Here is a 19,445-nt window from a genome sequence, read left to right as displayed (position 1 = left end):
GAACGAAGTGTGGGCTGAGGAAGCGTGGGAAGCGAACGTCAGACGCAGCCACTTGAGGGGGGATGGGAGCAGATAGTCAGTAGAACGGTCAGCACCGATCGTAGTGTGCCCCCCCTCGCTCTATCACCTCCCATGCCGTCGCTCTTAGCCCCCAGACAGTTGCTGAGGTTGCCAAAATCTAAAAAACGGTTTCTTCCTCACCCGCAAATTGAGTCGTGGCCCCCACCAGCCCCCTGCCCTATTCATCCCCTGATGCCCGCACCCATCAACCCTTCTTTTCCTGATGGCCTACTGGGGGACCCTGCCATCAGCAATCCTTTTCTGTACTGACCCCCTGGAACACGTGCCTGCTGCCCCCCCATCCAACCTCCTTCCTTTGACGGCCCGGATCTTGCCCATTCCAAACCCCTCGTTTCCCACCCTTTGATACCAACCCCTGCTTATCCAACCCTGTACCCCCCCCGCTCTTTGCCCCCTTACTGCACTGCCTCGAGGTGGGTGGTGGTGCTACAGCTGCACTGCTTGGCTGGAGCTGGGCCATGCCGCTGCCACGCAGCGCCTGGAGCACTGGGTCAGGCCGAGCTCGCGCCCCCCTGCTTCCTGCGAATCAGCTGTTTGCGCGGGAAGCCTGGGAGGGCGGAAAAGCAGTACAGCGGCTTCATGCTCAGGCCCAGGGAGGTGGAGGTGGAGGTGAGCTGGGATGGGGCGGCGAGTGTGAGGAGGGCATGTGCAGGGAAACCTCTCCCTGCACCAGCTTGCCTTTGCCTCCCTGGGCCTGAGCGTGAAGCCGCTGCTTCTCTGCCCTCCCAGGCTTCCCCTGCGAACAGCTGATTTGCTGGAAGCAGGGGGGATGGGGAGAAGCAGGGCAGAGTGTTCAGGGGAGGAGGTGGAGTGGCAGTGAGCTGGGGCCAACCTCCAGCTTGCCTGCCCGCTCGCTTCCTCAGCCATCCCTCCCCCCTGCCGCCGGCTCACCTGCCCTGCCCGCTACTACCTGTTCACTCACTTCCTCAGCCCCCATGCCACTGCCCGCCCGCCTGCTTGCCTGCTCCCTCAGCGCCCCCCACCCCGGCGGCTCACCTGCCACTGCTCGCTCGCTCGCCTGCTCAGCTCCCCTTCCTCACCCGCCGCCGTGGGCCACATGTTGTGCAGGCCTGATCTAGAAGATATAGGGGATTTTCATAAACAATCCAAAATTTGGCTGGGCATGAAAAGGCCATGCCTCCACTTCTGCCTCTTAATCAGATCATTTAAAATGTATAACCCTTTTTTGACCTGCCTCTGATAGAGCTGAAGCCACAGAAAAGAAATCTACCTACCAAGAACATAAATTGCCCTGATGGCTGAATCTGCTTTCAGGATTTGCTCCTTTTCTTTGTCATTAAATAGAGTAACAGTGGTGCCTTTATTCTATATACTTGTGTCTACATGTAGGGGAGTCTATAACTTACTGATATATAAGTAAGAAGCATTATTATTTTGCTTTCTTTTATATATGGGATAACTTAGTTTCCAATATTGAGAGTCCTGGCGTTAATATCCAGATTTGCAAGAGTATGGAAACTTCAAACCCTAACTTTTTTTTTCCTCTCCAAGTACTTCTAATTTTCTTTCTAGCAAAGTGTATTGTTTTGTAAAATCCCTTGTTAACATTTCCTTTGCAGTGTTCTTTGTTTCTTTAAGATCATATTCCAGGTGGTTTACTTGCTGCTTGTTCCTGGAAACTCTCTTGATCTGAGGCTAATAGTTTCCCAGGAACCACTTCCAGTTTCTTCAGACGCAAACTCATTTTTGTAGAAAGCCTATCTACATAGTATTGTGGTGGGTCACATAAGTCTTGTACTGGCAATGAAGCAGTTAATTAGGCAGATAGGCTCCACAATGGCAAAGAGAAGCTTGTGGAGAGCCTGTGGAGCCAGATGACACTACCCTGCTGTATGTGCAGCCAATATCAAACATGGAGAGGGGAGTTAGCCCAGTTGAGGGCTGACCAGAAAGGAGAGCAAAATTCTGCTTCTTCCTCAGTGAGGGAAGTCTAGTCCCAGCCAAGAGCTTAAGGCAGCTTGATACCTGGATGAGGCATTTGGTGGATTGGACAGAGAGACCCAGGAAGGTAGACAAGGAGGGACAAAAGCCTGGAGCAGAAATGTGGATCCTGCTGACAAATCCTTGGATGATCCTAATTTTTAGTTCATTGTTTTCCTTTTTGTTTTGGATTCCATGGCACTGGATCTGTGAGGGGTTGGGAACACCTGACTGGCAGGGATCTCCAGCAGGGGAGTTGTGCAGCTTGATGGGCCACAAGGAGGTGCTGCATAGACAACCTGGTTGTATCCATGCAGGGCCAAAATAATTTATTGTAAGGAAAGAGGACTCAAAGCTCTTTAAATTAGGATTTAAACGTGTGGAATTGGATTTTGTTAGTTCAATCTAATACCTTTATAAAACTATAGTCAAGACAAGGTAAGATGTAGTTTATCATGTATTAAGGTAGTCCAGTTGAAATCTAGGAAGATCATAGGTTTTAACAGGATCAGCTAGCATGTGTTAAGAATATACACTGCCTTGTCTACACTAGAGTTTTAGAACATGTTGGCTAACACCTTCTAACTCCCCTTCAAGGTTCACTCTTCCGCTGCCTAGATTTCTGTAGCTTGAAAAAAATCTGTCCTGACTGGTTTTTCCCCTTACTCTGCCTACGTTTAGGGGAGTAAAATAGAAAGTGTGGAAGAGAAGATCCTTTTTCCACTTATTTGGAAAACAAAAAGTCCTTTTTTGTGTATTAAAATTTTCAGTTGCTCTATCTGAAACTGCACCTCCACCTCTCTGCATCTCCATTTGTGTTTGTTTGATTCAGTCACCCCCCCCCGCCCCCCCAGTCCCTCTCAGACTAATGCTTGACATGTGCATGGAGGAGTGGGAATGTAACAGAGAGCAGGACTGATATAGGATGCTGATTAGTTACTAGACTGCGCACAAATTCTTGAATGTGGATTATACAGCTATGATACAGAGAACTCCCAAATGCAATACCTGGGGAAAAGAGATGCAAAAAAATTTCATACTAATTTATAATTCTTTACCAGTATGTAATACATCATTGTATTGTTCCGTATTTTTCAAGTGTGTGTGTGGAGAATGCTTGATGTTGAACAGTGTTTTTTTATTTTATTTTTGCCCTAATGGATTCCATTACACTATTACTCTGTCCTAGTTTGTTTGTAGCTGGTATTTTAGTAAGTATGTTGAACTCATTAGGCTCAAGTTCCTTGCCCAGGATGTTGCAGTGAGCTGACTCATTTAGTCTGGTATACATACAAAGATAAGCAAAGTTTACAGGTGGTTTTGCAGTTCATATTCACTTTTCTATTTTCTTGGGAAGAGCATGAACATAATACAATGTAATCATTATTTAAAATGTGATGCACACAGACATTTGTTGGAACAGGGTAATAAAATGTTCTTACTAAAATAGTAAATGCTATTGTAATGAAAAATCCCATAATATGCCTTTCCCAAATGTTCATCTGTCGAGTTATTACACTTGATGTTCCTTTTTAGAAAAGGGGGGGGAATTTTACTTTGCCACATCACTTCAGATTTTCTATCACTAAAGTCATAGTGTACAACTTGTTTTTTAAAACTGCTGCCCAAAACCTCTGTGGCAAAACTATTTTATGTAGTATTTTTGGAAAGCAGGCCACTAACTACTAGTCAATTGGGCTGGGTGGTTGATGTAGTAGCAAAATATGCTACCACATGGTAGGGGATTGCAGCTATGGATCCTTGTGGTACATTTCATAACTATGGCTCTGTATAAATAACAATAATGATCCTTTGCTTTTAGTCTGTTTGAGCCCAGAAGTGAAGGGTAAGGTAATGCATTCAATTTCTAGGTCTAACCTTATTTAAGTTGCAAGTTTCAAACATTTGAACAGCGAATTTGAGTAACTGGATTTTGATGAAAAGCTAGGTTTGGAGGTGGGAATAAATCTGCAGCGATGAGTGAATCAGTTTAAAGTTGTATGCAGTATTTTTACCCATGAAGACTGTTAACTTTCACATTATATGTTTAAAGGTCCTGGTCGTGAAACTAGTGGTTAACAGGAGAATGCTTAGAGTCAGCACTGAAAAAAACACTCAGTAAGGGATTCTACTTTTAAGTGGAGCCTTTTGAGGCTAAAAAGTCCAGTTTTTGTCTCTTCTGCCATAGATGCTTTCTTTTAATTGATCTAAAGTAAAAAGATCCAGTTCTAAGATTGTTTACCCAAGCGATATGTGATCTAAAACCCACCCTGTATAAGTTGCAGTATGTGTAGAATTTTTTTTAGATTTAATTTCTCTAGAATTTGAGACTAAGAATTGGACTTTGATCTCTAACAAACAGCTACTTAACTTTATCCAGGCTAATTGTCACTTGTTCTTTCTCTCCTGCTTCATCAGCCTAGGGTGGGGAATGAGCAAGTTAAATTAATATAGCTATTATGATCATATATCCAAACTAGAATAGTCAGGACACACTGCTGGTATTTTCCCACACTTACTCCTGCTATTTATGTTCACTGTTCTGGATTCCTGTGGGGTTTTGTGTGTAGTTTTTTGTTTTTTTTTAAACTTAATGTATTTCTTTTTTGCCTGGTCTTTCCTCAGAGGCTTTGTTTCCCTTTTATTTTATATGATTTAGATAATGACAGAGTGTACTTACGTTTGTGGATGGTACCAAACTGGGAGGGATTGCAGGTACTTTAGAGGATAGGATTAAAATTCAAAATGATCAAGACAAACTGAAGAAATGGTCTGAAGTAAATTGGATAAAGTTCAGTAAGGACAAATGCAAAGTACTTCACTTGAGAAGGAACAATGATTTGTACACATACAAAATGGGAAATGACTGCCTAGGAAGGATTACTGCAGAAAGGGTCTTAAGGTCATAGGGTATGAAGATCATGGTGGATCAGAAGCTAAATATGAGTCAACAGTGTAACACTGTTGCAGAAAAAACAAATGTAATTCTAGGATGTATTGGCAGGAGTGTTGTAAGCATGACACAAGAAATAATTCTTTTGCTCTACTCTCAGCTGATCAGGCCTAAACTGGAATATTGTATCCAGTTCTGGGCACCACATTTCAGGAAGGATGTGGAGAAAGTACAGAGAAGAGCAATAAAAATGATTACAGGTCTAGAAAACAAGACCCATGAGGGAAGATTGATAAAATTGGGTTTGTTTAGTCTGGAGAAGAGAAGACTGAGGGGGCGGATATTAAAAAGTTGTTACAAGGAAGAGGGAGAAAAAATGTTCTCCTTAATCTGAGGCTAGGACAAGAAGCAATAAGCTTAAATTGCAACAAGGGCAGTTTGGGTTGGACATTAGGAAAAACTTCTTAACTGTCAGGGTAATTAAGCACTGGAATAAATAGCCCAGAGAGGTTGTGGACTTTCCATGGCTGGAGATTTTTAAAAGCAGTTGAGACAAACATCTGTTTGGAATGGTCTAGATCAGGGATCTCAAATTCTAATCAGCAAGAGGGCCACATGAGGACTAGTATATTGGCCCGAGGGCTGCATCACTGAAACCTTCCATGAGGCCCTGCCTCTTCCCACCCCTTCCCCAAATCCCGGCCCCACCTTTTTTCCGCCTCCTCCCCTGAGTGTGCCACATCCCTGCTTCTCCCCCGTCCCTCCTGGAACATCCTAAGCACTGCCAAACAGCGGCTTGGCAGTGGGAAAGCGCTGGGAGGTGAGCGCCCAGAGCGCTCTGTCCCCGGGGGCAGAGGGGACCTTGGCAGGCCACAGGAAATAACTCCGCGGGCCGGCCATGCGTTTGAGACCCCTGGTCTAGGTAATACTCTAGTCCCCCGCACTCATGGCAGGACTAAACTAGATGACTTCTTGAGGTCTCTTCCAGTCCTTTGATTCTATTTTTCTCTCTTCCATCTCAGTCTTCCCTTATTGCTTTCCTTCTGTCATTCTTCTTTTGTTTTTTTTCCTTTGACTTTGCCTCGACTCTACAGTTCAGCAGTAATACTGAGTTGAGTAGGAGCTAGATTGTTTGTTTGTTTGTTTGTTTGTTTGTTTCTCATATCTTGCTCTAACTGAGAAGAGACTTTCATTGCCATGCTAATCCTTTGAGGCATCCCATGTGTATTGGGGTAAGAAGTAGCTGATGTAGGTGCTATGTGAAACATACTACAACAGTGTTCAATGTATATGCAACACCTAGCAAAGTGGGGTCCTGCTCCATGACTAGTGTTTCTAGGCAATTTGGTAATAGGTGATGCATAGGACATAATCTAGAAGACAGGGTTGGCCTTTGCTCCAAGGGGCTTACATTCAAAGGGTATACTTTTCATTCAGGGACTCCTAATAGCTGTTCTTTTATGGGCTGCCTGAAAAACAGAAGTCCTGAGCAGACAGTTTTGTAAACCATTTCAGGACTATGATATTGAATGGGGTAAATCTAAATCTCATGAGAGAGCTAAAGCCAAGTTTTAAATCTTTTTTTATTGGAATACTTCTGAAAATGCATTGTAATAGAAACAAGACTTATGTATGAAATAACCAAAACTAAGTAATTTAATTTTACTAATCAATACCAGAGTGACTGAAGTATTGTAATAGTAATTTGTAATTGTACACAGTGCTAGTTAATGTTTGTAGTACTACATAAATAATGTAGCACAGACAGTTATTGACAATATTCAGTAGCAGCACCCAGTTTTTGTGTAGTTATTGAAGAGCTTTGGGAATAGGAAGTATATTTTGATGGTAGGGGCGGAAACCTGAATTAATGATTCTTGTAGTGTACAAGGGGAAGAACTTAACTTCTTCTGATCAAGAAATTAAGGGATTTTAGTCTTTGTATTGTAAATAATTGAAATTTGTGTGAAATTTTATACTATTTTGGTGTATATTAGATGTTATAATTTATGTAGCTATTAGTTTCTATAAGTTTCAGTAGAAGGCTGTGAGAGCCAGATGAAAATCTTTTTTAGGAAAAAAAAAAAAATTAACTATCTCTATCTGGTGTTGCCATCTCTGCCTATTTAGCATTAGTGTCATGGTCTAAATTGCTGTTGAGTTTCCAAAACATCAGTCACTTAATTTTGGTATCAGAAATAATTATTTATAGTCTCACATGTAGTGAGACAGCTTTTCAGCTAAAACAAGGTTGAAGAATCCAGGAATCCTCTTTTTGCTTGAGCTCAAGCTGCAAATTTTGTGGTCTAGTGGTAGCTTATTTTGACTGATGGAGCAATTGAATGTAAATAGATTCTGTGCACATGATGGTACAATGATGTCAAGGTTTATGCCTGTCCTCCTAGTTCAATAGTCATAGAGTTTTTAAGGCCAGAAGGGACCAACGGATCATCTATTCTACTAAATGATCCTGTTTATCACAGGCCACCAGCACAACACGGCACCCACACACTGTATACAACAACTGAAGTTAAACCAAAATATTGCAGTCCAGAGAAGACTAAACTCAGCCTATGGTGCATATCAGAGGGTACCAAGATGCATGAATGTCTGAGACCCCCTGCAATGACAAGAACATGATTAAGTGATATGTAGCCAGATAATCCTGGCAAGTGACCAACAGCCACATGCTGCAGAGGAAAATGGAAGAAAAACCCAAGGTCGCTGCCAGTCTGACTTCTGGGAAAATTCCTTCCCTATCCCCCATATGGCAATCAGTTAGACCCTGAGCATGTGGGCAAGAACTAGCTAGCCAAGCACCTGAGAGAGAGAGAGAGTGAGTGCTTGGTACCGCCTCAGCACTTGTCCACCCTGCATAGTGTCCTTTCTCAAGATGCGGCATCTGTGATGCTACAGAGAGGCCACTAACCTGCCTGTGTTTCAGGCAAGAATGGAGGGGGAATCCTTCCTGTCCCCTGCCAATGGCTGGCTGGAAGACTTGAAGCATGAGCTTTTAGGAACGTAAGTCATAACCAGGAAGTGAGCCTTAGGACTGCTGATCCCTACCATCACAACCAATCCTGTCATACAATTGCAATCATAAATTTGTCCAACTCTTTTTTGTAAAACTAATTAAGTTGTTTGCCTCACAGTTTTTAGTGGGAAGCTGTTCCAGAACCTCTCTCCTCTGATAGTGAGAAGCCTTCTTTTAATTTCCAGTCTGAGTGTCCGCAGGACCAGTTTATACCCATTTGTTCTTGTGCTAACATTGTCCTTTTAACTGAAATAGCTCTTCACCCTCTCTGGTGTTTTATCCCCTGAAGTATTCTAGAGAACAGTCATATCCCCTCTCACTCAAGGGTGCTGGGCAGACAGGTGTGGCAGCACCCCTTGGCTTAAAGTGGTTTCTGTCATAGGTTTTACAGTTCAATGGCTTTCAGCATCCCCCCACCCCCAAACAAAACAAAACTGTCCCAGTGCCACAGCTCTCACCCTTCTTTTTGTGGCACTAAACAAGCTGGGCTCTTCCAGTTCATTGTACGATGGTAATAATACTTCTCTATCTCTGTTGGAAATGCCTTTCCTGATGCAGCCAAGTATCCTATTTGTGTTTTTTCACAGCTGAATCATGTTGGTGGCTTCTGGTCATACTGTAATTGACCAATACAGCCTGGTTTCTCTCCTCTGTCATTTCCAACTGATGAATCCCCAGCTTGTAGCAGAAATTCAGATAATTAGACCTGAATGCATGATTTTGCATTTTGTACTAGTGAATTTCATCCCATTTCTGTTACTCCAGTCTTCAAGATCATCCAGATCTTTCTGTATAATATTCCAATCACCTTCTGTATTGATACCTCCCAACTTTGTATCATCAATAGGTTTCTTTAGTACACTCCTTTTTGTGCCAAGGTCATTAATAGAAATATTGAATAAGACTGGTTCTAAGACAGTTCCTTGACTCAGCTAGTAATCTCCCTGCAGTCCAATAGTTCATCTTTCAGCACAACCCATTGGCTTTTCTCTTTTAACCAGTTTCTTATCCACCTTCCAATTCTTGCACTAATCCTCATCTCTAATTTAACAAATTTCCCATGTGGTACTGTGTCAAATGTTTTACCCAGGTCCAAGTATATTTTTAAAAACTAAGCTAAAATTTATTAAAAAAGAAAAGAGTATTGGTTAAAAGATCAATATACATACAGACTTGAATTCAATTTTTGAGGTTCAGATACACAGCAGAGGTGAGCTTGTAGTTGCCAAAAGTCCTTTCAGATATAGTTCATAGGTTATAGTCCAATGTCCATATTCAGGATGACTCCTTAGATCTATTGCATTTCCCTAAAAAATCAGTTATTTTATCAAAGAATGAAGAGTGAATGAAGATACGGCATCACTGAAGAAAAACTGCTTGCCAGCCTCTGAAAGACCTGGCAAGCAATTTTTCTTCAGTGGCGCCGTATCTTACTGGAAAAAGCAGTTGCCATGTATATCTGTTTGACATAGGGCTTGTCTACGCTACCCACCGAATCGGTGGGCAGTGATCGATCCAGCGGGGGTCGATTTTATAAATTGACCGCTGAGTGCTCTCCTGTCGACTCCGGTACTCCATCAGAACTTCTCATGGAGTCAACGGCAGAGTGTCAGCTGTCAACTTACCGCAGGGTCTTCACTACGGTTAAGTAGACCTAAGTACGTCAACTTCTGCTAAGCTATTCATGTAGTTGAAGTTGCATATCTTAGATAAGCCCATAGAGATCTCATTTCTGGAATGTTCAGCCAAACAGCGGGGGCATTGGGACTAGTCCTTTCAGCTGAAAAAAATTCATCTGTCTGTTCTGTTTGGAAGATCTTTATTTTTGTGGCTGTCCCTTTGCTTGAATAACTTAGGACGGGACGGCAACCTTTCAGAAGTGGTGTGCCGAGTCTTCATTTATTCACTCTAATTTAAGGTTTTGCAAGCCACTAATACATTTTTAGAATGTCTCTTTCTATAAGTCTATAATATTTGCACAACAGAGAACATTATAAAGATTGTTCTAGTATTTTTGGTGGTTGCAGTAATATTAGTAGCCTAAGCTATTGTATGTCATTTTCAGTCCTCTTTCTTTAGAACTGCTTTGGAGTTTAGGAGCCTGGAAATACATGTTCTCCCCCCCCCCCCCCCCTTGATGTTTAGATCATATGGTACTAATGGAAAAAGGTCATGCTAGGCTGATTTTCAGTTTTGGTCTGGTTTTGAAGAACGAAGTGAAATCCCAGAGAGTATGAGATGCTGTGTAGGGAGTCTCTGTGGCTTGGCTATCTGGGAGTAACTTGGTTGGGAAACCTCTAGCATGTGTCTTTGTTTCCCTTATCTTAACATCTCAAAAATTCCTTTTTTTTGAAAGTATTTCTTCTTCCTTTTACTCAGTAGTCAAAAGGAAGATGCTTTGTGTTTCTCTTTTTCCAGGTCACTCTTTCCTCTAAATGAGGAGCTATTTCTACTGATCTCAGTTTATGCGCTGGAAAAGCAATTCGATAGGCATCATTTATTTCTCAAGAGGATGTCGTTGGTCACATGATAAAATTATCTTTGGTGCTGATAGCTGTAAAGAATTGGTTGCTATGCAAAAACTTTGCTCGAGTTTTTAGCAATTAGTGCTTTTCTAATTGAAAGGCCTTCCTCGTTTTCAACTGAGAGCGCCTTGGTATTTTGCTACCTGGATTTCTAGCATGGTACAGTTACTTGGATGTAGCTTCTTTTTTGAATTATGTGTTCTACTGCTTCTAAGTAGTTGTCTGTCTGCTTTGCTTTTTGGTATAGTTACTGAAGTCCATTTGCCTACAGAAGACTGGTTCCTCAAAACAATCAGGTAAGAGAATACCTTTCCTCAAGTTCTGTTGTGCAATCCTAGACATTCTAACTGTGCTTTTTGGTTTTTGGTTTTGTTGGTAGTGGAAGGAGAATACTATGTAAAAGACTTCCTAGACAACACTGTTTTAGTGTTACAGGAATTCAATTTGTGAGGAAGCAGCAAGCTCCTCACAAGGAGGAATGAGAGCTGGCAATCTCTGTATAATAGAGAATAATCTCACAGCAACTCTTGCTTTTATTTGTTTTCCACGTCTGACAGGGAAAAGCACATCCCTGAATCTAGACTACTATAATATAACTGGGGAAAAGCCTAATTTCCTAGCTAGCTTCTTTTGAGGACTATATAATTCTGGATTTTTTTGGGGGGAGGTGGGGAGGCATGTCTCTTGATTTATCTAGGGTTCATCACTCTGCCGTAAATTAACCATTAGAAATCATTACAATCACTGTGGTGTGTTTGTTTTTTTTCCCTTCAAGTGGTTATTCTTGTATCTAATTTTATACTATGCTATCAGAGGTAAACATTTTGTGTCCAAATTTTCTTAGCAAATGAGGAGGAAGATGAAAGAATATTAGTGTGTGGCAAAATTTTATTCATAATCTTGTAAATGCAAATGCATTGCTTCCCTATTTCTAATCACAGATGATCATTTTTGGTCCTGTTCTCCTAGTTTCATGTTATATGTGAGATGTTTAAGGAAAACTTCAAGGCTGGCAAGCAGATACTTTCTGAATAATGTTATGAAGCATAAAAAATGCCTCACTGCAGGAAACAAAAAGAGGGTTTGCATTCTAACCTTTGGCTCATATTCTACAGTATTGTGGCTATGTGCTGCGCCAGACATTTGAGTCTATGATCAATAAGCTGCTGTCTTGTTTCCTGTAGATAGTTTTATTTCCTCTTATTTGCGTAAGCCGTTTTAAACATTTTAACTCTGTTTATAAAGCACAGTAAAGAAATGATAGAACACCCTTTACAAGGTTGCTCAGCTGCAGTAACTGTTGACTTAAATATTTACACAAATGCATTATAAAAGTTTAGTATTAACTTGCGTGTATAAATCTCTCCTTTCTTCATACTTTTGCCTCACTGCACTCATTCCCAGTCACATCCCCAGTTTTTTTTTTAATTTGCCAGAATTTCTTGCAGTTAATTATTAAAAATAAATACCTTGGGCACATATCAAATGGTAAGCAAAAATAAGAAAAAATACTTCTTTGTGGCAGATTGTACCTTAAAGGCTATTACAATAAATGTTCTGTCTTATTCCAAGAATATAAAGACTGAATGCTGAAGTGGTTATGTAGCTATGTTTCAAAATATGATATAGAATTTGTAAAAAAAATAAAAAATAAAAATAAAAAATTGTTTATCAGTTTTTGAATTGTGAATGCAGTAGTGGGGTGATTGTCTTGGTCAGAAGAAATGTAATTTTTATTTAAAAAATGAGTGGCATTACAGGAGTTTTAGATAATGTTTAATTTACTGTAACAGGCTGTTTTTTCTTCCTCAGACAGTTTGAAGAAAAAGGGAGATTTGATTTGTACTTCATTTTCCTTTTCTCATCCTGTAAATGAAGCAACTTTGAATTAAAGCAACCTAAATCACATTTGAGTTGGAAATGTAAGGAAATGCTATGAGCAAATGTGTGGCAAAACTCTTCAACAAAAATTGAAATGCATTGGAAATTTGTTTGAGACATTTCAGAATGCTGCATGAGTTCTGTGTTTTTCAGCCTGCAGGAGCCCACAGTGCTTTATATATTGCGACTATGAGAACATGTGCATACAAAGTATCATGCATTGGAAACTATCTCTAGTGTTGCTCAGATTACAGCCAGTTGGACAACCATGCTAAACATTTTACGTTTCTTTTGGAAGAAGAGAAATTTTTGGCTCAAAGGTCAGCAAAGGAAATCTGAGTAGGGCCATGAGTGTGTGGGTTTGTGTTTTTTTGTTTTTTTAAATGGACATGCACAGGAGACTGACCTCTGTCTTTAATCCAAAAGATTTTTCACCACACTTCAGATAGTTATCTATAATACATGCTCTGTGTGTGAGAGAGGGTGCAGGGGCACTACCAACAAATTAATTCCAGCTCTGTTTCCCCCCTCTCCTTACTGTGAGGAATTGCTGCTGGAGAGAAATTGGAGAGAGTGCGGTGAGAAGGCAGGGCTCACCACAAAGGTCTGAAGGAATCTCAGAATGAAAAATCTTGTTTGGTAACCAATTTCGGTTTATGCTGGAAAACTTCTGTTGCGTCACCTCAGAGCTTTGTAATGTGGTATTGGTGCTGCCAACAGAATGGTACTGGGATAATGATTCCCCAGGTTTTTTTAATATATTAGAAATATTTGAAATGCTGCTCTCCCTACATTTTTCTCCCTCTTTTTCCCTTCTGTCCCACTAAAATATTCAGTAGCACGAAAGCATGTTAATGTTGGTATGAGACCCTTAAACATGCAATAATGAGTGCTGAATAGCACAGTGTGGAGTTTCTCTAGCCTTTCACCTCTGGAGACCCAAATTCACATGCTTGGTAAAGTCACAAGCTTACTGTGTAGTCAGTCTTTATATTGACTAGATTTCCCAGTTTCTTTGGCTATCATTGACCAAGCGGTACTGTGTCATAGATTTTCTTCTCTCACAATCAATCACATTTCAAGTTGACTTCTGATCTTCAGTCCTACAAAATTAAAAAACCAAAGCCAAACTGTTACTCTCAAAACACATGTATTGCTGAAGGACTGCATGTTTATATAGTCTTTATCCTCATCATTTTGCTCGCTAACTACTCCTGTTCTCATCTCAACGTAGTCTGTACGCTGTTTGGCGCAGAGACTCCGCTTCCTCCCCTTTTTTTTTAATATTCTTTTTGTGCGCCTCTGAGGGTATGTGGTTCTTCACTTTAATTGTCACTAATGTGCCCAGGTCATAGTGGCAAGTAAACATAATGCCAAAAATTGGGGTGAAGGAAAGACTCGACACCAAGTTTCAGGGTAACTGAGGAGGTGGAAAAAGCTGCTTTTCTGAGTTCACCTGCCTCTTTTATTATCTAAAATTACACATGCGCAATTGCACAGCACAAATCAAGATTTCTTACAAAAATCTTCCATCACGAGCCCAACAGTATAGCAAGTTGCAAAAACAGCCCCAGCTGCAAACACGGCAGTCCTGTGGGAAGCAGCAGAGGGGGAAGTTACAAAACACGGCCAGATGCAAACGGGGCTGTCTGTGTGAAAGTACAGGGGAGGATGGAGGAAAGCCAAGTTCCTGTGATAAGACACCGAGTGTGCCCAGCTTGCAGACAAGAACAAAATGCCTCAATAATAAGGTATCCAGGCCTGTGGGCCCGGGGTCATTCCTACATTGGGGTACAGAGGATCTGTGTACATCTAACATCTGTGAGAGAGGGTTTTATTGGCTCCCTCCTTTCCTTCCCATGGCTCTGTCATATATGCTCTGTATGCATTAAAATTATTTTGTGACTCCTTTCAAAAACAGTGTTTATATTTGGTTCTCAGGTCCAGCTCTCAGCCTCATGTAAAGTGTTTCATATGGTAGTAATAACAGAGATGGAAGGTCATTTCAAAATTAATGAAGACCTATAGTTGCTGACTTTTAAAACTGAAGAGGGGTGTACTGTTTGCTGATAGATGAATCTTATAGGGATCCTCGTGGCATGCGTTCAGTTCAACAACAAATATTGTTTATAGATATCAAGGGTTATAAATAAGAGCTGTTGTGTAGATGAGTTTCTAAGGCTATGTCTACGCCACACAGCTTTTAGCGACATGGTTGTGTCACCACAGCCCTGCCGCTAAAAGTCATGCAGTATAGCCGCTGTCAAACTTCCACCTCCAAGGAGGGGCATTTGCATTGTTGTCAGCAGGAGAGCTCTGCTGACAACACACCTGGGCTTGTCACAGCAAAACTTTTTTTTGTCTTTTGAGGGCAGGGGTTAAACACCTCTGAAAGACACAAATTTTGTTGTTCAATTGTCAGTGAAGACACCCCTTCCATTTAGGCTAACAGGATTATTTATCTTCATCTTCATTTTGATCATAACCTTGTACAGGTAGCTATAGTCTTTTCATTTAAAGCTTGTCGAGGATTCCACTTCTAAACCCACTTGTTGAATGGTGGTAAGTACGGAAGAACCCTTTGTTGGAGCTTCTTCTGATTGCCAGGCTTGTATCCTCTTGATACTCCTTAAGTAAACTATGTGAATGTGAGGCAGTATTGGTGCACTTATCAAAATTTTGGAAAGCGAACTGTTGGGAGAGGAGAGATGAATTCTTAACTGAACACGAACAGTTCCTAAATCAATTTGTCCCACCAAGAGTGAACTGCAAAAGATGGGGAGGAGGGAGAAGAGATTGATCAGTGCCTTCCCAAAATTCGATAACTTGTGAGATTCTGCAGTATCATTGGATAGTATGCAGATTCTATCATTGCGCACACTTACTATCTGTGTCCTTCTAATTCCAAAAGCATGTTGGTTTTGCTTTATCCTTTGTGGAGTCTTGAGTTGACTCTGCTGAGTGTGTTTCATTAAGCAACTAAAATCTGTACCAAAGTTTACTGGATGACTGAAAAGTCTCACTTTCTCATGTTTTGTTGCAGACAAAAAGTGGTACTTTTTTCTCCTCAAGTTACAGGATGTTTTTGCCAATGACGAATATAGCAGTGACAGTTCTCTAGTTGCAATTCAATATTGATTCCATTTCAGAAAAAAAGTTGTTTAGCGCTCAGAGTTCAATATATCTGCAAGTTCTATACTCTTTAACAATTAAGGACCGATGACTTCTCTGCTGGTATAGAGAGTAGTTCTCAGATGAGAGCGTTATCTTTTTCTCCTAAGCCTTTTAAAATTAGAAAGCATGGCATTTTACTGAAAATTGCTGTTTTTTCTGATTCAGTGTTTTATGTAAGGAGAGTTTCTGTTGCTTGACACCTATTCATAACACTTGAATTTCCGTTTTTTCTCCTAGCATACTGGGCAAGAGAATCAATTGGCGGCTGAAATTTGGTGCTCTTCTTGGGTCACTCATCCCATGTTTGTGAAGCTGTGTGGTTGGTTGGGTGAGGGAGGGGAAATCTTCCCAAACCCTAACCTTTGAAACTCTAGTGTTTTTTGGTGTGGATTGTTTCAGAAATAATATTGTCCAACTTTTTTTTATTTTTGAAAAGTTAGCCTAGTAGGCTGTTCTGTTTTATTTTCAGCTTTCTTAATATTCAAAACTTATACTTTTATCTTGTAGGTCAGGCATGACTCTGGACTACAGAAATTAAATTTGTCCTAATTTGGGGCTGAATTTGTAAAAAGTACCTGTATGAGGATTCTACTATGAAGCAAGTTGTCAGCATGGAATTTTCAAAGAAGATGACTGGATCTGAGTTAATCTGTGATTGGTGAAGAACTGATACTAGCAAGTGTTCTGGTTGTGTGGTTGGCATCTGTAGTTTTTCAGAATTGCTTTGAGGTTTATCTGAAATTCCTTAATAGCCTGAGCTTGCCACAACCACTCTTATAGCTGAGATATGCTCTCCAGGGTGTCCTGGGCAATGTGCATTTGATAAGTTCTCGCCTGAACTTACAGGGGAAGATCTTAACTCTGGATACTGTGATAGTTTTACACTGAGGACCTGCCCCTTTGGTGTCTGGCTGTTCTGGGCCATTCTGTAAAGCAGCTTGCATGCAGATGAATCAATATTAGCATTGTGAGGTATGGCAGCAGGCATATACCTCTCAACCTGCCAGGACCCAGATGTGGAATGTAATTAAACAAGTACCTAGAATGAAGTCATAACAATAGTTCATGTACAAAACTAAAAATGCTGTGGGTTTTTGTTCTGTACTTCAGACGTGTGAAACTCCTCCCCAGGAGAGGACTGAATTCTATGTGTAAGTATGGGCCATGATTTGGGTCATAAATTCAGGACTTTATTTAGCCTAAAATGCACAGTGGAATGCCCTCAGATATCTGGAGGCTTGCACAGAAATCAAGATGAGAATATGCTTAGTTCTTACATAATGGTAACTTTTAGTTATTTATTAGTTACTTGTCATATTCAGTGTCAGTCAATGAGAATCTGCGTCTCTTTATGTCACCTGTATCTCTGTCCTCTTTCTCTTTTTTTTTTTCTCTGTCCTTTGTTTCTCTGTGTTCCCTTTTTTATGAGTCTGCTCTGCTGTTTTTTTTTTTTGTCTTTGCATTTCATAACCTACAGTAACTCCCAACCTAATGTGCTTCATTCTGACCACCTACCTGGATTCATCCACTAACATATCTAATTAAATAAATAATATTGACACTGAAGATTTCATCACTGGAATTTTAAAGTTGATGCTCCAGTCAGATTAATAGATGACAGTGGTGTTTGCCCTCTTGTTTCAGACTGTTTGCACATTCTGGCTGATGTCACTGCATTGATTACTTTTTGAAGGGTTGTCACTGCTGCTGTGAGGACTAGAAACTTACTACTTTTTTAAAATGGAAAAACCCCAAAGAGGTCTAAACATCTGAAGGCATAGTAAGGCAGAAGCAGAAATTCTCATGGCTTGGTATGTCCACATCACTTGAGGCTTTATTGCAAAGCTATGGCAAGTTATCACCTCTTTCCCCTCACCAACATCCACAGCAACTATTGCTAAAATATCAAGAACATGCTGCTTATTTTGATGAGTGCCGGTGTTGTAAAGCAGTTTAGTTTAGAAATGACTGCCTTATCTATGGGTAAACACATACATTTAAAAAAGAATTTCCGGCACATTAAGTCAAGTAACACTTGTCCAGACTTGGGAATCCAGGAATTAACTGCCTGTCATCATTTGTGGTTCCTTGTACTTTGCCCTAGTGTTGTGCAATCTGGAGCCTGCTTTAGTATACGTTGCAGTAGCTTCAAAAAGTGACTGAGGGGCCACATTTAGCTGCAGTTTTCCTGGAATTATTTGACTGTGGGGTATAGATAGGAATACACCAAAACAGAAGATTCAACATCTGGGAACAACATAGGTTTTTAATCTATAGAGCTGTCTGGGAGCCCGTTGCGAGCTATGGGTGGGTTAAGTGGGGAAGCATCAGTTTCTACTTGAAGAGTCCCTTTTAGCTTTCCTTCTGCAGTTGCTCTGCAAAAGGATGCACCCTTTTCCTTAGTAGCACAATCTTAATTCTCAAAAGGCAGCCAAGCAGCTATTAGTTCAAAGACTGAGAGTAAATTTAGGTTAAAGTAGGCAAGGATTTCTGAAGGGTAGAGAGAAACTACAGGTTCTTTGAGCTCCTGTGCGTGTGAATCCTCCTCCTGAGAGAGTGGACTCCCCCCCCCCCCCCCTTGGAGTACCTGCTAGAGGTTACACCTGCGTCCCTCAGGCTCTTGTGCTCCCCCCTACCAAGAGCATAAGGGGTGGAGTGACTCCCAGCTGCCAGCCAGTTCTTTCAGACTGTCCTGTGAGAGAGTCAGAACTTTTCAGTGTCCCTCCTTCACTTTAAATTAGTTTAGATCAACCTATCCTAATCTAAAACTAATTATTATAGTTTTTTTTGTTTTGCATATGTACCTTTTGTTTGTTTTGGCCTGTTGGAATGAAAAATAAAAAAGATACAGTAGGTTGTAAGTAGTCAGTAACTCACTGGGCTGTCTGTGATATGCCTCAGCCTCACTCCCCAGCTTTGGATCATGTCTGCTGCGGAAGAGTGATCCCTCTAGAAGACAGACATAAATGTTTATACTGCCTCAGGAAGAGTCATTTCATAGTAAAGTGTGTGATCTGCAAAGCGTTTTTAAAAAACACACACAGAAGGCTAAAGAATCAAGACAATCTTTCTCATGGAAAAGACCTCGAGCAACTTCAGACACAAGGCTTTGAAGGAGCAGGAAACTTCTGTCTTCTCCTGTTCTAGTCATTCCTCCAGTGCTCCAGAGATGAGGGAGATTATATTGAGAGACTTCATAAATCACATAAGAGTCTGCCGCAACAGACTGAGATCCCAATAGAGCAGTCAGAGACCCTTGTTATCTATGGGAGGAAAAGCAATGCTCAGGACATTCAGTCCACTGCCATTCAGTATCCCTGGTACCTGCTAAGAAGAGGTCAGATGAGTGGATTCTAAAGGAGTCTTTATCAACATGGAAGTAGGCCTCTTACTGGGAACCGTTGTAAATTTCACTGCAGCACTGTCCTCTAGCTCTCTTGTCAATTTCATGGCTGCTGCAGCAGTAGGGAAACTCAGTGATTCATCAGTACCCTTGCTTGCAGCCTCAAGTGCCTCACGAACAATGCCCTTGACCATGGTAGCTGAGCAGTGAGAACATCATATTTCAACTAATTGCTCAGCACGAGGGGATTCGGTACCAAAGATCTCAGTTCAGAAGAATTTGGCTTCTTCCTTGGTATTGTCATCCTGTGCATGTGAATCCTTCTGAGAGATTGGACTTTTTTTTCCCCTCTTAGAGTGCCTGTTAAGGGTTGCATTTGTATCCTCTCAGGAGATCAGGGCTACTCCAGAGCTCAAATCCCTATTCTGCAGACCTCTCCTGCTTCTTTCTCACCAAAATCTCTGGTACAGCAAGATGATAGAATACCTGTCATGAAAATTACTCTGACTTCCTGCTTCTGAGACTCTGGTCCTGTCCACTCCTAAGCAAGTTACTGCACCTCCTGAGGTAGTC

General features: G+C 41.1%; 1 protein-coding gene across 12 annotated transcripts in view; it reads left to right on the top strand.

Moving 5' to 3' along the window:
- Positions 1-19,445, top strand: part of EPB41L2 (erythrocyte membrane protein band 4.1 like 2) — a 257,199-nt gene that overhangs the window by 14,539 nt on the left and 223,215 nt on the right. For 11 of the 12 annotated variants that reach the window (XM_075063959.1, XM_075063956.1, XM_075063953.1 and 8 more), the window contains exon 2: positions 10,722-10,770. The exons of the other annotated variant lie outside the window; for it this stretch is intronic. The gene's annotated coding sequence lies outside the window, so the exon portion shown is untranslated. The remainder of the gene's footprint in view (positions 1-10,721; positions 10,771-19,445) is intronic. 12 annotated transcript variants of the gene reach the window in all.

Source organism: Chelonoidis abingdonii, chromosome 3, assembly GCF_003597395.2.
Source record: "Chelonoidis abingdonii isolate Lonesome George chromosome 3, CheloAbing_2.0, whole genome shotgun sequence".
Classification (NCBI taxonomy): domain Eukaryota; kingdom Metazoa; phylum Chordata; order Testudines; family Testudinidae; genus Chelonoidis; species Chelonoidis abingdonii.
This window is presented reverse-complemented; position numbering and strand designations above follow the sequence as displayed.